This window comes from Mustela nivalis (assembly GCF_964662115.1).
Source record: "Mustela nivalis genome assembly, chromosome: 19".
Taxonomy (NCBI): Eukaryota; Metazoa; Chordata; class Mammalia; order Carnivora; family Mustelidae; genus Mustela; species Mustela nivalis.
Window position 1 is genome coordinate 33001703 of NC_139038.1, and position 24163 is coordinate 33025865.

Sequence of the window (24163 nt, forward strand, 5' to 3'; positions counted from 1 at the left end):
TTGGCTCCACTCCCACCTGCCTGTGGGACCTGGTTCCGCCATGACTGTTTACACTGACCAAGTCCCAAACTCTGTATGCCCATCAGTACCCTCATCCGAAAGACAGGAACAGAAACACCAACTCATCATTGGTTCTTGTGAAAAGTAAAGGAAGTAAGGTATGTAACAAGTTACATACTGTTACAAGAAGGCTTCCAAGCCTTCTTGCAACAGTAGCTCAGTAGACCTCTGTCCCTCTCCCTATTCCTCTAACTCAGCAAACGTTATTGAGTATCTGTTGTCAGCCAGGAAGAGAGCGATGTGCAAAAAGAGGGCTACAGATGTTTAATTTATTATCTTTTATGGACATCCAGTGAGAAGACTACAGAACGTCAAGCAAACCATACCCTGATGATGTATCGGATCTATGGGGACTTTCATCTTCAAACAGTGCACCGAAACACACAGGCTTAACCATCAAATTTGATGAAAAGACAAAATGTAGCCAAGAGTGAAAGTGTTCACCTCCAAGTGCCCTGGCAACCTAAAACCATAATCCAGAGCTGTCAATACCAAAAACAGTGGTTTCCTTAACTAGAGCATCCTGGTGTGCTCAGCCTCATGCACCCACAACTTTCTAGAAGGTGTGTGGTGGGCAGTTCTCACTAATCCTAGGGGAAGAGCAAATTGAGTGTGCATCCTGGCCTTTCTCCTCTTTTGATAAAAAGACTTTTCTGTAGAGGACTGAGTGAAAGAAAAAAAAAATGACTATGACCATGAGTTGAAAAGGTAAACATAAAAGCTGAGCATATCTTCTCCTGAAAATAGGATGCATCCTGGGCCACGAAAGAGGGAGACTGAGATATCTAACAGAACCTGGGAGTCTATTCAGAGCACAGTTACGAAAAAGAAGGCATTCTCTGGCTCTGCACACGGTCTGTTCGCTGGTTGGAAAGGAGTCAAGAAACCATGGGCAGCTTTGAGAGCAACAAGAAGACCTGGATTGATCTGCCCAAACATGAGGGAGATGGAGAAAAAAAAAAAAAAAAGTAAAATATAGCCAGAAGGAGAGGAATAAGAGATAAACAAATAGAAATGGTCTGGGATAGGGTGGGGAATGGGTTTAACCTGGAAGGATATCTAAAACAATGGCTAAAATAGGGATGTACAGAAATGGTCAAGTATTACATCAGCTTGACTAGAACACAAATAATTAATAATAATAATAATGGTATCTCAAAAACATGAAGTGGCAAATGAAATTATAAATGAAAATTAGCACATGCAAGGAAAGAAACGTAGAACAGGAAGATACTGAAATGATACTATTAAAAAGATGTGTCTCATTTAGCTCTGATCTTAAAGAAAGGCTTGTTATCCTACTGGGTGGGTGGAGCTCAAAACTCCAAAATATCCAAGGAGCCAGAGAGAAGATATTATTTGTGGGAGACAAAAATGGTTTAAGAAAGAAAGAATGATTGTCTTTCTAGGAAAGAACTCAACAAATGAACTAGGAAAAATAAAAGTTTTCAAAGATATAATGCAAGAAAAATTTTCTGAAATGGAAAAAAGAAACAAATCACACAATTAAGAGACACAGCATCTTAGAAGGACATGTGATACCCAATGATCTATACGAGGCTGATTTTGTCTACCTTATTGAACATGAGGATTTTTAAAATTATTTTATTCCTGAAGTCTTTAAGGAGACTAAAATATTATCTACCAAAAGCAAAGTTTCAGCTGGTTTTAGATTTTTCCAAAATTAAATTTAATGTGAGGAAAAAAATGGAGAAATACTTTTACAAATGGGATTCAGGAATAATCCCAGTTCAGGAATGAGTTTGTTCTTAAGACAACACACTAAGTCTCTGTAAGAATTTAGGGGAAAGAGCTCTTTGGAAAACCTGCTCTCAGGACAGAAGCTGTGGTTTATTAATATCACCTAGAAACAAAGGGGACTATCAGGCCCCACTGCAAACTTACTGAATCTTCATCTGCATTTTAACAAGCTCCCCAGATGGCTGACTTGCATATTAATGTTTGACAGCACATAAAGGAGAAGTTCAATCAAAGAATTCAGGCATAAAGATACCTTGGTCAAAACACTGATGAGGGGTGTCTGGGTGGTTATATGGGTTAAAGTCTCTGCCTTCAGCTCAGGTCATGATCTCAGGGTCCTGGGATCGAATCCCCATTGGGCTCTCTGCTCCATGGGGAGCCTGCTTCCTCCTTTTTCTCTCCCTACTTGTGATCTCTGTCAAATAAGTAAAATATTTTAAATTAAAAAAAAAAGACTAATGAATGTTGTCTCTATTTTCACTATAGGACTAATATTAATTGTAAAAATCATGGTCACAGAACAAGATGTAAATGTCACCATCCTTGGCAATGTCAAAATTAATAACATAACAAAGAAATTCAGAAGTTATGGAGAAGTAAGGTTGAAAAAATCTGTATTAAGAGTTCCATCTTTTATAGCAGAGAGCCAAATGACATCATATAAAAAGTGAAAGTATTTTAAAACATAACAGTGACCCCAGTTTTTTTTTTTTTTAAGATTTGTTTATTTTACAGACAGAGATCACAAGTAGGCAGAGAGGCAGGCAGAGAGAGAGAGAGAAGAGGAAGCAGGTTTCCCACTGAGCAGAGAGCCCAATGTGGGGCTCGATCCTAGGACCCTGGGATCATGACCTGAGCTGAGGCACTGGCTTTAAACTACTGAGTCACCCAGGTACCCCAGTCACTCCAATTTCTTAATGATTTTGTAACATCTTTTCTTTACATTAGGAAATTATATCTTCTGCAATAAAATGACATTTATTTCAGCTCTACTACCAAATTCACTTTAATTGTTCCATTTTTAACTCCAAGTGCCACAAAATAGGATTCTTTTAATTAAAAAAAAATGTTAGGGTAAAGTATTTATGTATTCTTAAATCTGTGTTTATGTACAAAACTATAGTTAACACGCTATGCACCTACTATTAATGCTGGTTCTTAGGGTGATACCTAAAATATCTCTCTGTGTATTTTCCTTGATATTTTTATAATGAGCATGCATTTCTTTTACAAACACAATGAAGCTACAAGTCACCTTATGGGCGAGAACAAGGGCACAAACCCTGTATCAACTAAAGGATGTTGCTTCCTTGGTTCAAAACTCTGTCCTCTGAGGCTTCTGGACTTTGACGCCCAGTCCATTCTATGACTAACTAAGCTCCCCAAATCTCATTAACTGTGCACTCAAGGGGCAGGAAGCACACTGGTCTTCGAATTCCCTGTGTGTATTTGTTCATTTTTTTCCTTTTTTAAAATTATTTTATTTATTTATTTGACAGACAGAGATCACAAGTAGGCAGAGAGGCAGGCAGAGAGAGAGGAGGAAGCAGGCTCCCCACGAGCAGAGAGCCCGATGCGGGGCTCGATCCCAGGACCCTGAGATCATGACCCAAGCTGAAGGCAGAGGCTTTAACCCACTGAGCCACCCAGGTGCCCCAATTTGTTCATTTTTTTAAAAAAGTTTTTGTCTGTCTATTTGAAAGAGAGAGAATGAGAGACAGAGCATGAGAGGGGGAGGGTCAGAGGGAGAAGCGGACTCCCCCTGGGCAGGGAGCTAGATGCAGGGCTTGATCCTGGGACTCTAGGATCCTGACCTGAGCTGAAGGTAGTCCTTTAACCAACGGAGTCACCCAGGCACCCCATATCCCCTGTGTTTAATATCTGAGGTGGTGCCACGTGTCCAATGCATGCTCGTTAAGTGAATGAATGAATCCTACTCGCTCCATGGAAGCATTGTGACCAATCAAGTATCCTTTTAAGTATTTGGCTGTGGTTGGGCTGGCTGACTTCAATTTCTAGTAGCTGAAGGGCTGCAAAATCTGGTGACCTTTTCTGAGCAAGAATCAGGATGTGGCTAATTGAGACTAATCCGTACTGTCTAGGTGCTCAGTGGTTGTAAATCTGATCCTTAAGTTTGTATGAACATGACTTTTTCATGTTTGAATGTGGCTTAATTAAGCAAAATGTCTTACGTGAGGATTCAAATCCCCGCATAGATTAAACGAGTCTATTTAGGATCCACTACGACTTTGAAAGTTTTTCTCCTACTGTAGTACATTGCATTACATCCTCATCCCACTGGGAATAAAAGAAAAGTTCAGAGAGAGAGAATCACCGAATGAGAGAGAGCCATGTGAGACCTCCGAGACCATCTGGAACAACCTCTCATTTTACCCATGAAATCGACTCACTGTCAAAGAAAAATAGGCCAGGCAGGGGGGTAAAAAGAAAAGTGCCTGGCTATTTCCTCCGTGTTCTGATGTATTACAGCACAAAGAACGTGGATCTGAACCACAGAAGAACCCAAACTCAGGACCCAGCTTTGTCTTGCATGTCACCCGTGAACACGGCGATGTTCGAGACTCTTGAAAATTAAAGTATCAGGTAGCCATCAAACCTTATTGCTTAAGACTCAAAATAGTGATTTAACAATAACAACAGAATTAACTTACTTGGAAACAGAATCCATAAAACAAAGGAGAGCGGACAGATTCGGATCGGATCTGGGGCAAGGACTTTGATGAGCCCACGAGTCCCCACCATAGGCAACAGAAATCCCTTAGGGTTCGACGGTCAGAATGATGCCTAGGGCAAAACCCACAGACTTCTAAGGACCTACATATTATAACAAAAGGAACTAGAGCTGTAGAGCCATGACCAAACCCTGCTGTTTCTGCTTAGAAAAAACAAGGAATAGAATCTTGACCCATCACCATTTTTGTGACGAGGTAGAAAAGAGCCATCACCAGTAAAATAATTCTCCAGGGGCTCTGGGGGGAATGAGGCCCACTATATTTTTAGAAAAAAATTCATCAGTGTTACCCAGGGAAATGACGATCACATAAAAATAACACACCTAGGGCGCCTGGGTGGCTCAGTGGGTTAAGCCGCTGCCTTTGGCTCAGGTCGTGATCTCAGGGTCCTGGGATCGAGTCCCGCATCGGGCTCTCTGCTCAGCAGGGAGCCTACTTCCTCCTCTCTCTCTCTCTCTGCCTGCCTCTCTGCCTACTTGTGATCTCTCTCTGTCAAATAAATAAATAAATAATCTTAAAAAAAAAATAAAAATAACACACCTAGGTGTGATGTCCCACACATGGTCACGAACAACAGCTGGGCTGGAACTGGGGCTGAGTGAGGGGTGGGGAGATTCTATCCGAAGTAAACCGTGTTGCCCAGGGCCAAGGGTTCTAGAGCTGAACTTTATGGGCATGGCCCTGGAAAATTCTTCCTAAGTTCTCTACTTCCTAATTTAATCGAACTCTAAAAATTAGGACCCTTCAGCTATGCCTCTCTTCCCAGGTCCCCCAAATGCTCGCTCTAACCTTATTTTTCTTCTCTTATTCTATCAAAAAAAAAAAAAAGGAGAGAAAAAAATAAACATGGGAAATCAGAAAACTAACAAAAAAATTGTATCAGGTACTTCCATTAGGAGTTCTTCCTCTAAAATTTCCAATCTCCTTTGGGTTGGGGAACAAGTGGTAAAAGGAATGAACTTTTGAGGCTGCTGTTTGCATAACAGACCAATCACACACTCGCCACGTGACCTTGCTTAAATCAAACCGTCCATGCCAAACACCTTGCTGCTGAAATGGGGCTACCTTTCATTAAGCAAAAATAAACAAGCAAGCAAATAAACACAGGTTTGGGTGATACCTGGGCAGAGCTTAAGAGGTCAATGTGATAGGCAGAGTGTCCCAATTTGGGAAACACTGGCTTAAATGTCTTTGAATGTGTAAACCTAAGTTTGATTATCAGCCAGGTAAATGAGTTCTGAGACCTCAAGAAATTGATATAAGCCTCTCTCTGTCTCCTTTCTTTCTATATATGGGGGAAAAAACAAACAAACAAAACAAAACATATAAACAACAACAACAACAATGACACTACCGAGATTCAGTGTGATTATAACATACTCAGTACATGAGAGCAAGGGCTCCATTGTGTTCACTGGGTGAAGGTGTGACTTCTTCCTCTTGACTTAAGTCCTTCAGAAGCATGGACAGTGTCTGTGCCTTACTTAAAATCATTCTGACAGCCAGCATGTAATCTGCATTTGTTGAATTAATTAATTAATGAGAAGAGGAGGCAGGCCCTCCATGGCACTCAACAGGGATAAATTCTCTTACTATGGAATGGTAGTATTATTTTCCCCTCATGGCTGTTGTGATTCCGCGGTTCAACTCCCAAGGAAAATCCAAGAGAGAGCCATTTGGAAGTCTTGAGTTACACTTCCTGGGGATGATTGGGACAAAAAATCCTAGCTGGTGACTACAGATGGTGCCCGTCTCACCATAAAGGTGTCTCATCTGTTTTTCTTGCCACTTCTTAGGCTATTTGCCACAATTAAGTACGGCAGCAGAAAGTCCCACAGGCTGGTTTATGTTGTGTTTAAAAAGTTAATTAAATTGCCAAGTTGTTAAGTTGTTAAATTTAAAGTTAAAAAAAAAATCTATTAGCAAGTTTCCTCCTGATTAAAGTCGTGAGACCCATGTGTTTGATTTTCAACTTGGTCCTCTCCAGCAATAAACATTAAAAATAAAACAATTCCATTTTACGACCAAGGCCTCTATAATGTCTTTTGTGTGATGCATTAGGAGGGGGGGAGAAAAGGCAGTGAAATTACAATTCATCTACTCAAAAAAAAAAAAAGTCCCAAAAAACCCAACAACAAAACATTCCAAAGAGCAGGTTTCTCTAGGCAGTGGGGAGTGGGGAGGGGGAGCGGGAGGGCAGGTGAAAAGTAAACATCTGACCCAAGTGATTGCATGCCATTTCCTATTTTACTATCTGATCTTGTGAGATAATAGAAAACAAGATGCCTTTCGGATTCCTAGGATGCCAGGGTCCCTGATACGACTCTGGAGTGGAGGGGTATTATCAGTGAATGACTTTAGGCAGCAAACAGACCTGCCTGAATTCCTGGTTAGACATACCTACGAGTAACCCACTCTGGATTTCCGTTTCCTCTCTGGTTCAATGAGGATATTATAATACATGCACCATAAGATTGTGGAGAGACTTCATAAATTAATGGCATATGTAACCTTTATTTTTTTGCATAATTAATTTTGTTCTGAAGAATTGTTTTGAAATTAATAGTACATTAAAAAACTGTTTTCGGGGCACCTGGGTGGCTCAGTGGGTTAAAGCCTCTGCTTTCAGCTCAGGTCATGATCCCAGGGTCCTGGGATCGAGCCCCCCCCATCGGGCTCTCTGCTCAGGGGGGAGCCTGCTTCTCCCTCTCTGCCTGCCTCTCTGCCTACTTGTGATCTCTATCAAATAAATGAATAAAATCTTAAAAAAAAAAAAAAAGAGGGCCAGCAAGAGAAGCTATAGAGCATAGGGCTTAGCACAGAGTACAGTCTCTGGGGTCAAATTTCAAATGACATCTCAGTCAACAATGTGAATTTAGACACGTTCCTCAGCTTCTCTGCCACAGGTTTCAGGTCTCAGGTCTCAGAACTGAGTCTGATGACAGTATGTCTTGCACAGGGTTAATATGAAGGTTGAATGAAATAAAATGCAATAAAATAGAACACTCATAGAATAGTACTTAGCACAAAGTAAGCAATTAATAAAAATAGTCACGATTATTGTAGGTCACACAGAAAATGCATTCTCATACATCAGAGACATAATTATACCCTATAATATTATGTAATTTGCATATAATGTCTATGTCTATACGTAGTATAGATATGTCCAGGTATCTATCCATAGGAGGTAATGTAAGAGCAAATTGAAGGAAAAACATGAGAATATGTCTGAATCTTAAGAGATGCTTCAGTGTTAGAATAATCGAATCCACACACGGTGGAAGAGGCCTTAGAAATCATCAGTTGTACCTGAGATGCTGAGTGCTCCTCTCCCGCCATGGCCTGACAGGCTGTCATTGGGAACGTGATGTGGAACTCTCTACCTGCTGACAGCCGATATTCGGTGCTGGACAGCTCTAATTTTTGGCAATCTCATTCTACTATTGATCTGAGGTCTGTCTCCTTTCCATGTCGGGATCGCACAGAAGACACGTGCTCAGTCTTCTACATAATAGCTCTTGAGAGACTAGAAGGCAATGGTCACGAATCCCTGGGCATCTTTTCTCTGGGATAAAAAGCCTCCATCTTTCGCGACACACACTCAAGACTGACTTTGAATGCCACCACCCCTTGAAAGCCTCTCCTGCTCTCTTCGAGAAGAACTAAGCACACCCTCTTTGATGCTTCCGAGCTCTCTCAGACAGTCCTCCATTGCTCTTTTATTCCAATGCACTGTCCTCACGTGTTCGTATTCTTCTGTCTCCCTAACGACTCCATGATCTGGAGGGCTCATGGCGCATTCATCCCCCACATCCTGGTGGTGCCTAATTACAGCTAAAAAGCAAAACGGTGGCTCCTCAAAAAATCCAACATAGAATTTCCACTCCATCTAGCAAATCTACTTCCAAGGTACATACCCCAAAGAATGGAAAGCAGGGTCTGGAAAAGATATTTGCACACCCCTATTTATAGAGCACTATTCATGGCGGAAGGCAGAAACAACCCGTTTTTTGTTTTTGGTTTTTTTTTGAGGGGGGGGGACCATTGGTAGGTAAACAGATAAACAAAACACGGTGTATATATTCAAGAGAATATTCATTAGCCTTAAAAAAGAAGGAAGTCCTACTACATGCTACAACATGAACAGTGGGGGACGTCATGCTAAGTGAAATAAACCAGTCACCAGAAGACAAGTATTGTATGATCCCATCTCTAGTGCCCTAGAGGAGTCACATTCATTGGGACCGAGTCTAGAAGGATGAGTACCCATGAAATTGTCATCTTGATCCTCAATCAAAATTTTGACATTTTAATTCCCCCGGGAAGAGAATTCTCCTCCCCGGACCTTGTTCTAGGAAAACCATAGGACGCCTGGGTGGCTCAGTCGGTTAGGCGGCCGGCTCCTGATTGCGGCTGCGGTTGTGGTCTTACGGACGGCGAGATGGAGGTCCACCTTACCCTTTGGCCTCACCAGGAATTCTGTTTCGATTCTCTCCCTCTGTCCCTCCCATTTTCTCTCTTCTCTTCTCTCTCTCTCTCTCTCTCTCTCATCTCCTATGTAAATTAACCTTTCAAAGAAAATAAAAAGTGGAAAAAAATACACCTTCCAGTCACCGTTTCAAAGACCCCAGCCATGCAACATATGTCCTCATGCCACTGAGTTCCACAGGATCCAACAGCGAGGGACATCACCCTCCAGAGTACACGTCAGGGATCGAAGAGTTTGCCATAAACCTCCGGTTCAAGTCAGGGTTGGAAAACGCCAGGGGACTGTCACAGGTGGGTGCCCCACACTCTGCTTTGCTGGGGTCCCTGACACGGAGGAAATGGCTCCCTGCTCATCTCTGTGAACAGTCAGCTGTAGCGACGTGGGTGCCTGTAACTGGGTTTCGTTATGGAAATGATGCTAAAGAGAGCCACAGGCTCCAAAATCCATTAAACTGTTTTCTGTTGCTTTACATATTCTTCTATGATAAAAATAGCAGGATATTTGAATTTGAGAAGCCTCCGCCGAAAGGGGTAACAGATGGATATTAAGAAGATTATAATAAAGAGGGGGGATTATCAAGAAATAAAATGAGAGCTGGGGAAAGGACAGTCCTTACAGTTAAGGCAAATCCGTTTTGGGGGCGACGTGCTTTCTAGGCTCTGACACTTCCCTCCCTGGCAGGGAACCCCCTGAGCACCTTGGTCCCACGAAAGGGACTGGCAGCTGTGGGCTGCTGGGTTTTAGTTCACTGCGTTCGCTAAATGCCCAGGGGTATGTTTGCAACTTGCCTCTCTGCAAATGCAATTTGTGTTCCGAGATACACTCACTAGAGCTTTCAACGCAAAGATGCTCTCTTTTCTCATGCGGTTTCCTCCTTGCCTCCTCTCCCCAGAAAGCAAGGCACTGCCATTGTCCATCGCCACCCGTCTGCTACGCCCTTGCATTTTTGCCAGCCTCAACGCTGTAACGTTTGGGTGACAACCCGCCTTGATACAAAATACCACAATCAATGTTTGCCTCTGTGTCCTTCTCGATAATTTGGAATGGCCGCTTTCAAGTGCTATCCCGTTAACTCTTCTTTTCTGAACAACTGTCCTGTGATCCGTGCCCTACCACGCCGTCCCAGAGGCCGGGAATAAACCATGTGTCCTACCCTGCTGCTACTTGTACTCCTTGTCCATGAACCATTCCCTTCTGAGGCCTCGAAAATTCTTCACCCAGTCCCCCTGACACCCTCAAGTCCGACATTTGGTTCAGGCCATTTGGAAATTGCATTCCCAAGTAGGATTACATGTTTCAGATTCTCGAAACAGAAGTACGTGTTTCTGTTACAACGCACAGACTGTACTTCCTGGTTATGGTGTCATTCACCTATTAGGTCATAATTGTAATATTACAAGTTCCACTGTCCATCTCTGTTGGTGGAATATTTTGTCTTTTCCTATCTGGAAATGCTTGGTTTTTGGTTTTTGTTTAAGATTTTTTTTTTTATTTGACAGAGATCACAAGTAGGCAGAGAGGCAGGCAGAGTGGGGTGGGGGTGGGGGAAGCAGGCTCCCTGCTGAGCAGAGAGCCCAATGCAGGGCTCCATCCCAGGACCCTGGGATCATGACCGGAGCTGAAGGCAGAGGCTTAACCCACTGAGCCACCCAAACGCCCCTGGAAATACTTGTTTTTATCTCCTTTTCTTCTTGGTAAAGTATTTCATCATCTAACTTCTTCAAATAGGTTTTTCTTCTGCTGTTGAGCAAAAGTTACACTTTGGCTAGATGCAAAATACTATTGTCATTGCCCTTTTAGCTACAGCTTCACAGGCTACTAAGTGTGGGAGACAAGATATCAGAAACTGTCAAGCTCTCTGACCTATGTCTGGATTATTCTTTTAATCAAAAAGATGTAAAAAAACATTTTTGTCTTTGGGATTGGGATATTTCATCAGGGTTGACTAGAAGCCTAGATACAGCAGTGTAATCTGTCTGAGACCCTGTGAGTTCTTTGGGTTTGACAGTTCATGGTTTTCTTTAGTTCAGTTAGTCTTCCTCTGTTTCCGTGTTTAGTTTCTCCTCGGTCTGAGTCTTTTTTACATGTGAAGAGTTCCAAATGTTAACACTTAAAGACTTTGGATTTGTCTCCAAGTCTTCTAATTTTTATACGGGAGCTTTACAGCTAGCTAGCTAGAGAAGTACAACTATTTGGGAGTTTCAAGTTGAGATCAAGAAACCATATTCCTGGGGCACCCGGGTGGCTCAGTGGGTTAAAGCTTCTGCCTTCAGCTCAGGTCATGGTCCCGGAGTCCTGGGATGGAGCCCCACATCGGGCTCTCTGCTTGGCAGGGAGCCTGCTTCCTCCTCTCTCTCTGCCTACTTGTGATCTCTGTCTGCCAAATAAATAAATAAAATCTTTAAAAAAAAAAAAAAAAGAAAGAAAGAAACCATATTCCTGGGGCTCCAGGATGGCTCGGTCGGTTAAGTGTCCAACTCCTGATTTTGGTTCAGGTCATGATCTCAGTGTGGTGGGACGGAGCCCCGCCTTGGGTTCCATGCTTGGCACAGAGTCTGCTTGAGATTCTCTCCCTCTGCTCCTCCCTGCTACACACAAAAGCAGCCCCTCTAAAATAAACATACCCTAAAACAAAACAAAACAAACAACCATATTCCTAATACCCCAAACCATCTTGTTTATTTCAGTCAGTCACTACCATCCATTGCACTTCTCATCTCCCACCACAGCACAATGACAACCAAGATTTTTATTTCAAACGGCAGAGTTTCCTTGATGTCAATAAAAATCAGGCACTGTGTTTTCCCTTCCCATGGTCGCCGGCAGCTGTGATCATTTTTTCCTCATTACCGTGTATTATTCCACCTCATGAATAGGACACAATTTACCTACTCAGTCTACTGTTGGAGGGCACGTGGGTAGTTTCTAATTTTCTCCTAGAAGTCTGCGGGCTGTTTTCTTCTGGCTCTCACTGAGCTGGGTGAGTCGCCCTCCAGTCTATGTATTGTTACTTATAAGGAACACAACTGTCCTTTCCTTGTGGGGGTTAAATTCTTTCCTTTGGGATATCTGATTATTTTACAAGATTTATTTATTTATTTTTAGAGAGCAAGAGAGAGCACAAGCAGGAGGGGCAGAGGAGGAGAGAGACTCTCAAGCAGACCCCCCACTAACCACAGAGCCCAACGAGGGCCACAATCTCACGACCTTGAGATCATGACCTGAGCAGAAACCAAGAGTTGGATGTTCAACCCACTGCGCCATCTAGGGGCTTCTCCATATTTGATTTTTTTTTTCCCCACTACCGAGTATCTTGGTATGGATTTATCTTTGTTTATCCTACCGACTGCTTGGATGTTTGCAATAGTTACAGTGAATGCTACCCACTCGATTTTCCTTACAGATAACCACGTTCCCTCATGACCTCAGTGACTTCTCATCACATTCTTGCAAGGAGTGGAGGAGTGGACCATTTTACCACACCTTACAGCCATGCAAACACCTCCGCCCAACTTGGAAATAACTCCGATTCTAGGAAACGTCATATCCTGTGATTTGACACCTTCTAAAAAGCACTGGTTCTCACAGGTTGCCTGATCTTACATGCTACTATTGCATTCTGAGATTGGAAATGTAGTCAAAAACCGTAGATCCTCACCATCCATACAAAAAAAAAAAAAAAAAAAATCGAAATAGAATCAAGAGTTTCACAACCAACCATTTCTAGGAAATATTAGGATAAATAAAGTTTACTTGTTTTATTTTGACTACAAGACTTAAAGTCTCTTATAGGTTTCTGAGCTCTAAACACCCCCAAGGGGAAGATGGGAGAGAGAAGCAGCATGCAGCATTTTCTAAATATAGAACCTTCTTTAAGATTATGATCCAGTTATTTTTACCCAGCATTTTATTACGAAAATTTGCAAACAAACGGGAAAGTTGAGACAATTATGCAGTTAATACCCGCGTATTCATTGCCCAGATGCTACAATTAAGACTGCGGTTTATTTGTTTATTGTCTGTCCCTCCATCGACCCATTTACTTTTTCCCTTGTTCACTCACTAATCCATTCACCCATCTATGATCTATCTACTTGTCCATTTATCTATTTATCCTTTTATCCATTCATAATCCCTCTTCCATCTGGAGGCATTTTTAAAGTGCACTGCACCACATCAGTACTCTTCAAACAGAAACCCTTCAGCATGTGCATTATTAATAAGACTTCGACATATTCTGGGATTCTATTTCTAACTGAGGTCAACGTTACATAAAAGTAAAATGCACGCAGTATAAAGACTTTTGAAGAATGGTCAAATTTAAATTAAGGTCCTTCGTTTAAATGGTTTTCAATTTTATAGGAATTTGGACAAGGGCATATAGATCTGTATGACCCACGTTTATCACACACACACACCCCACCGCGTTCCCTGAGGCCCTCTTCCTAGTGAATCCTTACTCCCACCCACTCACCCAGAGGAAATCACTCTCCTGATTTTTTTCCACCACCATGCCAGCAACAATAATCACCTGCATTTTTTTTCCTCAGAACAGATTAGTTTTGTCTGTTTGAAAACCAATCTGTTCTTTTACTTATTATGATGTTTCGAGATTCATCCAAGTTGTTGAGTCTATCTGTAGCTGGGAGGGAACCTTTTTCCTTTCTTTTTTTTTTTCCTGTAGCGACTCATTGAAACAGAATGCTATGGAATATACATTAGGGGGTGCTGGGCTCCAGATCTGGGGAAGAGAAAAGAACTGATCTGAACAAAACAAGGGGACTTCTCTCCTGCACAAAGCAGCAATAAGTCAATTTTACGTTTTCTTTAAAAAACAAACATATAACATATATAATCTGTAATTTTTATAATATATGCATTATACATATAAAATCTTGCCTCCGTTAAATTGCACAAGATAGGCAACATGTGATAAGTGAAATGGGCAAGAGAGAAATGTCTACGATTTTAATTTGGAACCCTGATTTCTTTTTAATGGCGTTTGCTCTAATAACTTTTCTCTAACAGCTCCACATCCATGAGCGCTACTTTGCTCAACTTGTCACTCCAAAGCCTGTGTCCATCTCCAGGTTGTAGAGTACAATCAGACAATGCAAGATAACTCTGCAAACTGTGAAGAAAGCTCTATGAATGCCGGCTACTATCATTAATAACCCTGATCTGAGTATTCTTCTTTTTCCCCTTTGGACTCAAAGAAAATCTAAAGTTTGCAAGAAAATGTTAAGGACTGAGCACGTCATCAGTCACTTCGATTTCTAGATGGGAAACTGAGTCTTGAAGACCAGGGAACTGACCGGCTGATGGAGGCAAACGTGGGATCATAACCCCAGTACCCCAAGCAGCAGGTTTCTACTATCTCCCTCTGAATGAGGTCTCTCCTGAATCAAGTTTGATTTAAATCTGGTAAAAAGGCCACCCAAAAGTAACTTGGGTTTTAAATGAAGGGGACCTGGAAAAAAATGTTATCTATATCTGCTAAGGTTACTAGCCATGCCTTCGGCCCAGGACTGTCCTGGCTTGTGCATGACAAGTCCAATCCACCCAGGAAGGACCTCAGAGCCAGAAAACGGGTCATCTGGTACCCCCAATCCTTCTGGGGTCACAGACAGCTACACAGAAGACATCACTATATTTGTATTTCATTCTTTCAAACATTCTTGAGAGTTGGACCATCCTCTTCTCAAGGAACAATCAGAAAACCACTGCTCCCTACTCTCTACAGGAAGCTGCTATCACATAAGCAAGGATTCATGAATCACTTGGCCACTAAACTGTCCTTACGGGGGGCAAGGGCAGGAGGCATAAGGTACAACAGGTACACGCTAAACCATTCAAATATAGATCCCGATTCTGAATCTCAGGTCTGGTCTTTAACCGGCCGTGCAATCTTGAGCAAATCACTTCACCCCACTTTAAGTTTCAAAACGTCTTGCTTTGAAACGGGTAGAATACCTGTCTTACAACTTGTTTTGTGGGTGAAATGAGATCACACATGTCAAGGGGTTAACTAGCGGGGTACCAGGCATATTCCTCCTTTCCTACAAAGACTCTGGATGTGGTTTAATACGCAAGACGGACCAGAGACGCTTTAAGACCATGCTGGGAACAGCTTCCACGGGGACCCATCCACATGCCTCCTGGTTTGAACCAGCCAGGAAGCGCGGGTCCCCCAAGGAAAAGCAGAAGAAACAGCTCAAACAGCAGGCATCCACCCAAGCTTGAAGGGTTAAACAAAGGCAACCCCTTTTACACGGGAATGTTTTGTCACCATCTTTTAAAGTGAAACCTTTTCATCTGTGCTCAAGCTTCAGAAGTCAGATTTCCCCGGAACTCACTTTGAGACTTTTGCGAGCAAGGGAACTTTAATTACCTTTCTCTTACACAGGGATGCGCTTGTCTTAAAAAAAAAAAAAAAAGAAAGAAAGAAAGAAAGAAAAAAGAAAGAAAAGAAAAGAAAAAAAGGAAGAAAGAATTCACTTTTTTTCTTCGTTCATTCCCCCCCCACACACACACACTCCCCGATTGGAAATCTTTTGTTCCTGGCACATTCCATATGCCTCCCTTTAATATTTAATCAGCCCCCCCATCAGAAGACTGCTGGCCTCATTAGATAATTAATGGTTGCCAGCATCACATTTGCTTTAGTTAATACAGCTGCACCAGCAATTAGCGGCTGAGTTTATTAGTTGCACTGGCTTCATTTATTGGGGAAGCAATTCTGCCTTTGATTGAAACCGCTGGGATCGGCATATGTGGACAGCTTGCCCCCCCCCAGCCTGTTTCGTGGGATTCTTTTGTTTACTTTTTTTTTTTTTTTTTTTTTGCTAGAGTTTTCCAACACTGCGCATTTTGGCCCTGCCCTGAACAGTTGGTGGAGAAGGTTTCCCTTTTAGAATTTAGAAGATAATTGGGTAATTCTTTGCAGGAGAGAGGGGCTACAGAGTGATTCTCCAACTTTGGGATGGGGTGAGGAGAGGGAAGGAAAGTCGCCGGCTTGTTTGTTCTTTTGGAAACGTCTGTTTAAAAAAAAAAAAAAAAAAAAAAAAAAAAAAAAGCTGTAGATGGAAAGTTGAGGACTATTCGTTCTGGAGGGTGCGTGCTAAGAAATGTAACCTAAGGTGTTAGGCAGCTGCTTGGAGCAATGAGGTGGGGGCGGGGGAGGTCTTCTGCCCCCTTTCATCTCCAAAGGTGAATTTCCATACCTTGGCCCCAAGCTCCCCCTCAATTTTTTTTGACTACTGTGGGATCAAATCAGTTTCTTGTGTTTTTCAAGCACTTTCCTAGGGCCCCTGATCACTGCTTATTTCTTTCTGGTGATTAAAATCTTGGCCTATCACTCCACATTTACCAAGGCAAAAAAAAAAAAAAAAAACCCTCTTCTTTGATGCCAGAATTTGGAAAAGAGGATCATTAAGAACACAATACTGGCCTCAAAATGTTGAAAATAGAACTGCCCTATGACCCAGCAATTGCACTATTGGGTATTTACCCTAAAGATACAAACGTAGTGATCCAAAGGGGCACGTGCACCCGAATGTTTATAGCAGCAATGTCCACAATAGCCGAACTATGGAAAGAACCTAAATGTCCATCAACAGATGAATGGATAAAGAAGATGTGGTATATATACACAATGGAATACTATGCAGCCATCAAAAGAAATCAAATCTTGCCATTTGCGACAACATGGATGGAACTAGAGCATATCATGCTTAGCGAAATAAGTCGGAGAAAGACAACTATCATATGATCTCCCTGATATGAGGAAGTGGTGATGCAACATGGGGGCTTAAGTGGGTAGGAGAAGAATCAATGAAACAAGATGGGATTGGGAGGGAGACAAACCATAAGTGACTCTTAATCTCACAAAACAAATTGAGGGTTGCTGGGGGGAGTGGGGTTGAGAGAAGGGGGGTGGGGTTATGGACATTGGGGAGGGTATGTGCTTCGGTGAGTGCTGTGAAGTGTGTAAACCTGGCGATTCACAGAACTGTACCCCTGGGGATAAAAACATATGTTTAGAAAAAATTAAAAATTAAAAATATCTGGGGAGAAAAACTGAAAAAAAAAAAAACCACAATACTGGGGCGCCTGGTTCAGCTGGTTAAAGCCTCTGCCTTCGGCTCAGGTCATGATTCCAGGGTCCTGGGATCGAGTCCCGCTTCGGGCTCTCTGCTCAGCAGGGAGCCTGCTTCCTCCTCTCTCTCTCTGCCTGCCTCTCTGCCTACTTGTGATCTCTGTCAAATAAATAAATAAAATCTTTAAAAAAAAAAAAAAGAACACAATACTGATGAACAAGAGTGATGTTTTACAGGTACACCAGCCAAAACCAGGACACAAAGAAAGTCTAACTCTACGGATGGGGAAAAAAGGGAGGAGAAGATAGAAAACATGACAATAAGGCTTTCAAATTCCACTGTGCCTTTTTTTTTTCCGGTTAAAATTGCTAAATTAAGACCAATCTAAATATAAATGCCCAAAATGGAAACAATGATAATGGTGAAGATAAACATTTATTGAACATTTCCCAAAGGTCAGGCCTCCTGCGAAATACATTCCTAAAAATGTGTCTCTTCCCATCAAATACTAAGGCATCTCTACCGACTTCTCTCCGCATTTGAAGGACGAGAAAAAGACATTCTGTAGATTTTGAACATGTTTTCCCAAGATCACATGACTTGCGGTATCCAAGCTACCATTCACCCAGCTCCTATCGTGCATTAGTCAATTTGTGTAAGTTTATTTTCATGGGAGGAGTTGAGTCCAGGGAAATTAAGTCACGGACCAAGATCATGCAACAAGCCAGGAGGATGTAAAATTCTCAGGTCTCTTTCCAGTACTACAAAGATGAATACCCCCTAGGGTCCCAACTTAGGTTCCTATTGATGGAAGAGTCTGTCACACCCTCAGCCCACTGAGAATTTTATGGTAAGTGTCAGAATGCTGAATCAGGACACTGAGATCTTTTGAATGAGCCAAGGAAGTTCTTCCCCGGTCCTAATGCTTCCCCAGTCCTAAATGCTAAGACTGATACCCTGATTCACCTATTAATTGGTTTTTCTCTGGGTCAGTTGCCAACCACAGACAGTATCCTTTAAGAGAGAAACCACATCGCCAGCAGAAGTGTGACAAGGCAGACCCCCGTCCTTGCCATACAGGGCTTCTCCAACACTACAGAGCAGTACGGCAATGTCCTCACGTGGCAGGAGGACCCTGGGACTGCGAACTTCTAACATGATCCTCGGTAACGTCAGTGCTGGTCAGGGAGTGGTTCTCAAACCAGGAGACACCTTAGAGTCGCTCGGAGTGTTTGTGGTTTCTACATACCAAATTTTAGGCACTATCCATTAAGCCAGCATCTCTGGGGGTGAGCTAAAGATTCTGGATATTTTAAAAGGCCCCCCCCCCCAATTATTCTGACCCATAACCGGAACCCCTGGCTTGAAAAGAAAAACGTAAGCCAGACCAGTCTGTTCAGTGCCTTGTGAGTGATACAAATCCAGAGAGCAAAGGCAAATTCAAAACATTCCTACTAACAGGACAAGAATGAAGACCATCCTAAATTCTAAACCACTAGATTCTCCCGCTATCCTTAGTAAGGTATATACGTAATACTATTTTAAAGAAACATGACTTACCATCTTAGAGCCTCAAAGAGTCTTCTGGGCGAGCGTAAACACCCGGTGAAGCATTCATGGTCTCACGGTTCTTGGCTACAAAACGCAGCTAACGCTAGTTTCTGGTGAAAGAGATCACGCAGAGGGCGTGTCCCCGGCCCACGCCGCAATGGGCGGCTCCCGCTTGGATCCTTCTGGAACGCACGCTCCACGGGCTGTGCCCACCTGTGCGCGGCGTCCGTGCGAGCGCGGGGCCCGGGCAGCGTCAGGTGTGCCGGAGGTCGCGCGGCCCGAGGACGTGGCTGAGCCCTGCCAAGGCTCCTCCGTAGACTCGGACGGTCGGGACGGCGGGTGCGGAGACCTGCTGCTCTGGCGACATCCCCGAGAGGCCTCCCGGGTGAGTCCCCTTGCTCAGGATCCCTGTCACCTGCACGCGCTCGGGGGCCCGCCTGGCTCAGGCTCCCTGGTCCTGCGTCCCGGGGCTGGTCTGCGAGCCCAGTGGCGGGGCAGGAACCGGTGATGGGCAGCGGCAGGGCAGGCGGGGGCAGCCCGGGTCCGCCGGGACCTCTGCGCGGAGAGGGAGGCGACCGTCGGTGCGGGCGGACCCGGCAGGCCCGGGACCCTGGGAAGGCCTCCGCGCCACCGCGCGCTTCTGGAACTGCGCCGGGAAGGCAGGCGCGGGGCGAGCCTCTCCTGGGGCTCCCTGCCCCGGGGGGCTCCGGGCGGGCTGCAGCCCGGTCAGAGAGCTGGCGGGAGGGCCGCGTGAGCCAAGGCCTGGCGCCTCCGCGGCTGCACACGGGGCGGGCGAGCTGGCGGAGAAGCTGGAGTCCTCAGCCGCCCTCTGCAAAGCGGGTTCTGGCCGCGGAGAGGTGGGCTCCCAGGGAACGGGAAGGAGGAGGTCACGGAGAGGGCACGACCCTGGTGACCCGGGAGCCAGCCAGGCGGTGGGTGACTGTGGGCTCTGCTCATTGCCCCAGCTTGGGAGTCAGGAGTCGGTCCAAGGAAGGAGCCTGGAGAGTGAGGTTGGTGGTGACCATCCCCACCATAGACGTGGTAGAGCCCCGCTGGGATCTTTCTGGAAGCTCCTTAGCATTTCGGCGGCAGGTGCAGACATTCGCTGGTCTTGCTGCTCCGAGAACAAGCCTCAGGAGTCAGTCCCTTGCTTGTTAACTCCTCCGCCTGTCGGTCAGGAGTGGCTTGCTTCTCTCTCTTTGTTCTGGCCCTGCCCTCCCTGTGTGCACAGGGCCGGTTTGCCAACCCACACCTGCTTGCCTGAGAATGCGAGGAAGCATGTGTGGCTTGTTTGCAGAGTCTGAGGAGCTCTGCGGCGAAGCCGGGCCCGGTTAATAATAACGCTTCACCCTTGGGCAGCATGAGTTCTTCTAAGCTGGAATCTCCAAGGCAGTTACTGTAATTATAATTCAATTCTAAATATCCGTAGTATGCAGTTTTGCTGAAACGAAACCCACGTTCATCAGATTTTACTTTTCTTAAAAAGTAGGAGAATGAGGAGCGCCTGGGTGACTCAGTGGGTTAAGCCACTGCCTTCGGATCAGGTCATGATCCCAGGGTTCTAGAATCGAGCCTTGCATTGGGCTCCCTTCTCTGCTGGGAGCCTGCTTCTTTCTCTCTTTCTCCCCCTCCGCCCCATTTGTGCTCTCTCGCACTCTATTTCAAATAAATAAAATCTGGGGCGCCTGGGTGGCTCAGTGGGTTAAGCCTCTGCCTTTGGCTCAGGTCATGATCTCAGGGTCCTGAGATCGAGCCCAGCATCAGGCTCTCTGCTCAGCAGGGAGCCTGCTTCCTCTTCTCTCTCTGCCTGTCTCTCTGCTTGTGATCTCTCTCTCTCTCTCTGTCAAATAAATAAATAATCTTTAAATAAATAAATAAATAAATAAATAAAATCTTAAAAAAAAAAAGAAAGTAGAATGAAAAGTGACCTCAGAATGTCTTTGCACGTAGAGTTCGTCATGCCATGTCCTGTAGACACATAGGGTTTCTGCTGGCCTATGGGCAACTTAAAAACCTAATCATGTTTGAACTATACCCGAGAGAAATCGTGGATTTGGGGGTATTGATAGAAAATTGTATTTGTTTTGTTTTGTTTTGTTTTTTAATGCATTTATTTAATAGAAAACAGTAAAATAGTGTAAAAACCTTGTCAGGAACTCTCTGTGCTCTAACTTAAGTAATAGAAGTGAAACAGTAAGTTGGCAAAGACAGAATGTGATTAACTGTTTGCAGTTGGAAGGACTTCATTCCGATTCTGCATCACAGCCTAAGCCAGCCAGGCCCGGCTCGCCGCTCAGCCTCAATCTCCAAACGGTGTGCACAGAGGTGCTTGTCCTGACCTTTGTCAGATCCGCATCACAGGCGGGAAGATCAGGTGCTTTCATTCCTCCAGGCCCCGCCCTGGGGGGGGGCCCTGCTAGGACCACCCTTTGGTTATAAGGGGGTGACTGTAGGAAGAGTTGGCCTTGGTGCTTTGTCCCTTGTTTCCAGCTCTGAACAGGTCACCAAAGCCTCAGGGACAGCTCGTGCCTTTTCTGCAACGCGTCCTGGACAAACTGGCGGGTCTGTTCCAGCGAGGAAAGGTGATGTGTTGTCCTTAGGATTTAAGCTGAAGCTTAGAATTTGCAAATTCACCTTCTGGAATTTCTCCTAAAGCCATCCCCAGGGAAGTGTGCAAATCCCACCCCTACCCCCCCACCCCATCCCCCAGTGCACCTGGCCGCTGTTCGTACAGTGAGTGTTTTATTAGGTTTAGGTGGGAGCAAACGTGGCATTAGGTTGAGTTATATGAAACTGCTATGATAGTAGGTCAAAACTGGGTGATTGTAGCAATCAGGTGTCTAACGAGGGGAGAGGGTTGAAGCCCTTTTGGGGTATATTCTGGGTAATCATACACTCCGCAGCCATCTGCAAGAAAACTACAGAGTGGTATTTAATGACAGCGATAATATTCAACAATATCTTCTGCAGAAAACAAGACACACAAAGGATATAGGTTGACAAACAGCACAAACCATGTTATTTGTTTAGAATATATTTACGCAGAGAAAAAAGGACACAGCATTGTCTCTATCCAAGTCGTGCGTGCTTTCTCATTTTTCTGCACTGGCTGTGACTGCTTCTGGTTTATTTAGTAAGATTTTTTTTTTTTCAAGTTCATCTTAAATCAATGTTTACATGTTCATTACGTCCAGTTCTTGATCAGGAGTCTCTCTCCCTCTCATCCACATCCGGGTAGTCAGTAATGCACTTGCTGCTACCGTGTCCCGAGGCTGTGAAGTTTATCCTTTATGTTTCTTTTGTTAAAGAGCTCCAGGATACTCCTCCACACATAACTCCAGCCAGCCATTTCCTGTCAGTCAGAACTGTTGTACAAGGAGGTCCTGGTTTCCCTTCCCTGCTCCAGACCCCACCAGCTAGGTATTGACCCCCCCCCCCCACCAACCCACAGCCTCACCTCCATGCACACAGCTGTGCTCCTTCCTCATCACCCCATCTGAGCCTTACCCAGATTCCTACAGCCAGTAACTGGAATTCTGTATCCCAGCCACACCTGGGAATTTAGGGGCACTAGTAACACCTGACCAACGCATTGCGATTTGTTGGATATTTTCTGCATTTAAGATCACAAGTCTCCCGTCCTAGGAAGCCCCTCGGTCTCAGAAAACCTGGGGTCTTTGGTTGTTCTACCACTGGTTGCATTGGGAGGATCACTGCAGACTAGCAGAAGCTGTTGGCCAGAGCTGCTTGTTGATAGGGAAGTCGGGGGAGGGGGCCAAGGTCAAGGAGGATGAGCTCCAGCTTACAGTCCGTGGAAGGTCTTTGAGAAAATTGGGAGCACATAGGTAACATCCATCTCGAGGCCTCTTAAGAATCCAGGCACAAGTAATCAGTAACAAACTCAGTGTCTGATATCTGCCCAAGTGCACCCAGCTCACAACTCGCCGAACTTGGGTCCCCTAGCTCGGAGAAGGTAATTCCTCCCACCTCTGGCCAAGGTACTGGGGACGTTCCAGCAGGTCAACCCTAAATAATGTCACGCTTGCCAATGTGAGGGGAGGCTGAGCTCCCAACTCTGGGAGGGATGTTCTGAGCTCTCCTTCTTGGCAGGTTGCTTTTAGCCCTCAGCCAATACCAACCATTCCTTTTCTCTGTGAATTCAGGGCACCTTGTTTTCCAAAGCACTAAGTAAGCACCACAGTGAATGATGGTGATGTTGTAAGTTAATGATACTTTCCTCAGACTCCATATGCAAAAAGTGAAAACTCTCTGATTTCTTCTTTGAGAGGCCATTAATAGAAATCTTTAAAAAGACAGTTTCTTAGCCCTGGAAATATTAAGCTGTTATTATGGCAAATGAGCTTATTTTTACTTTCAAATGAAAATATAAATAAGTAATAAGTAAATATTAGCAATTTTGGTTCGGTAATGAATAAGGACAGAATTGGGAACTGAAGGGGTATGTGCCCATTAGAGAGGCCGGGAAATTAACATTTGTTGACATTTTACTGCTTTTAGCTTTAATGTAAACTAGAGGCAATTAAGTTATGTTCAACACATTTCCCTTGTAAATATTTTCCGTTTCTCGATATAGTAACCGAGATGTCTTATAACTGGCATATTAGCAGGCGCCAAACTGGGGGAAGCCTTACCTGTCATCTGCCGGTATAAAACTAGAAAGCCCAAATGCTTGAATAATTCAGTGTTTCCCTTCTATTTCTTATCCGCAGCATGACTATGCCATTCACCATTCAGGGCATTTTCTCTCTCTCTCCCTCCCTCTCTTTCTCTTGCTCTCTGAGTTGATCTCTAGGTAAATCTATAAATCCCCACTCAGAAGAACATGAATTATCCAATGCTTGAACGAAATGAAGACAAAAACAAGCTTGAATATTTAAACTTGCAGCAAGTATCTTCAATGATAGATCCTTTCAGACTCCGACTCATTTTTTTCTTTGATATCTACTACTGCTATAAAGTCCCAGTTTATCATATAACATTACAATTTATGGTGTAACCAGCTTGTGTACCGACTATAAACCCTTCATCAATGCCACTGTAAAGGGTTTATAGTCCATAAATAGAAGAGCAGGACTGTCTTGCTTCCTTGTTTTGCCCAGGACACACCACTACAGATGTGTCAACCCAGTTATTTGTTTTACGTTGGGGCTGAGTTATGGGAGCATAAGTGGATACGTTGTTTCGCCTCTCTGAAAATCCAGAGACAATTCAGGGTCACCAGGGAGATTAACAATGCAATGTTAGCTGGAAAGATGCAAGCGAATATTCCCTTCTTGTTCTGTCATTAATCTATAGGTAGGAAATAAAAAAGTAAATCTCAAAATTCAAGTAATTAGGAACACGTTCTTTCTTTGAAACCCACCAACTGTGTGATAATACCATATCTTTAATTAATGGGGACATAGAATTTTATAGTATTTACATTT

At 43.9% G+C, this 24163-nt stretch overlaps 1 long non-coding RNA gene across 1 annotated transcript in view; it reads right to left on the reverse strand.

The window, feature by feature from the left end:
* LOC309854718 overlaps positions 1-19846 on the reverse strand; it is a 285553-nt gene extending 265707 nt beyond the window's left edge. Inside the window, exon 1 of the long non-coding RNA XR_014306379.1 lies at positions 18726-19846. This is a non-coding gene — a long non-coding RNA (uncharacterized lncRNA). The remainder of the gene's footprint in view (positions 1-18725) is intronic.
* Positions 19847-24163: the final 4317 nt, after the last annotated feature.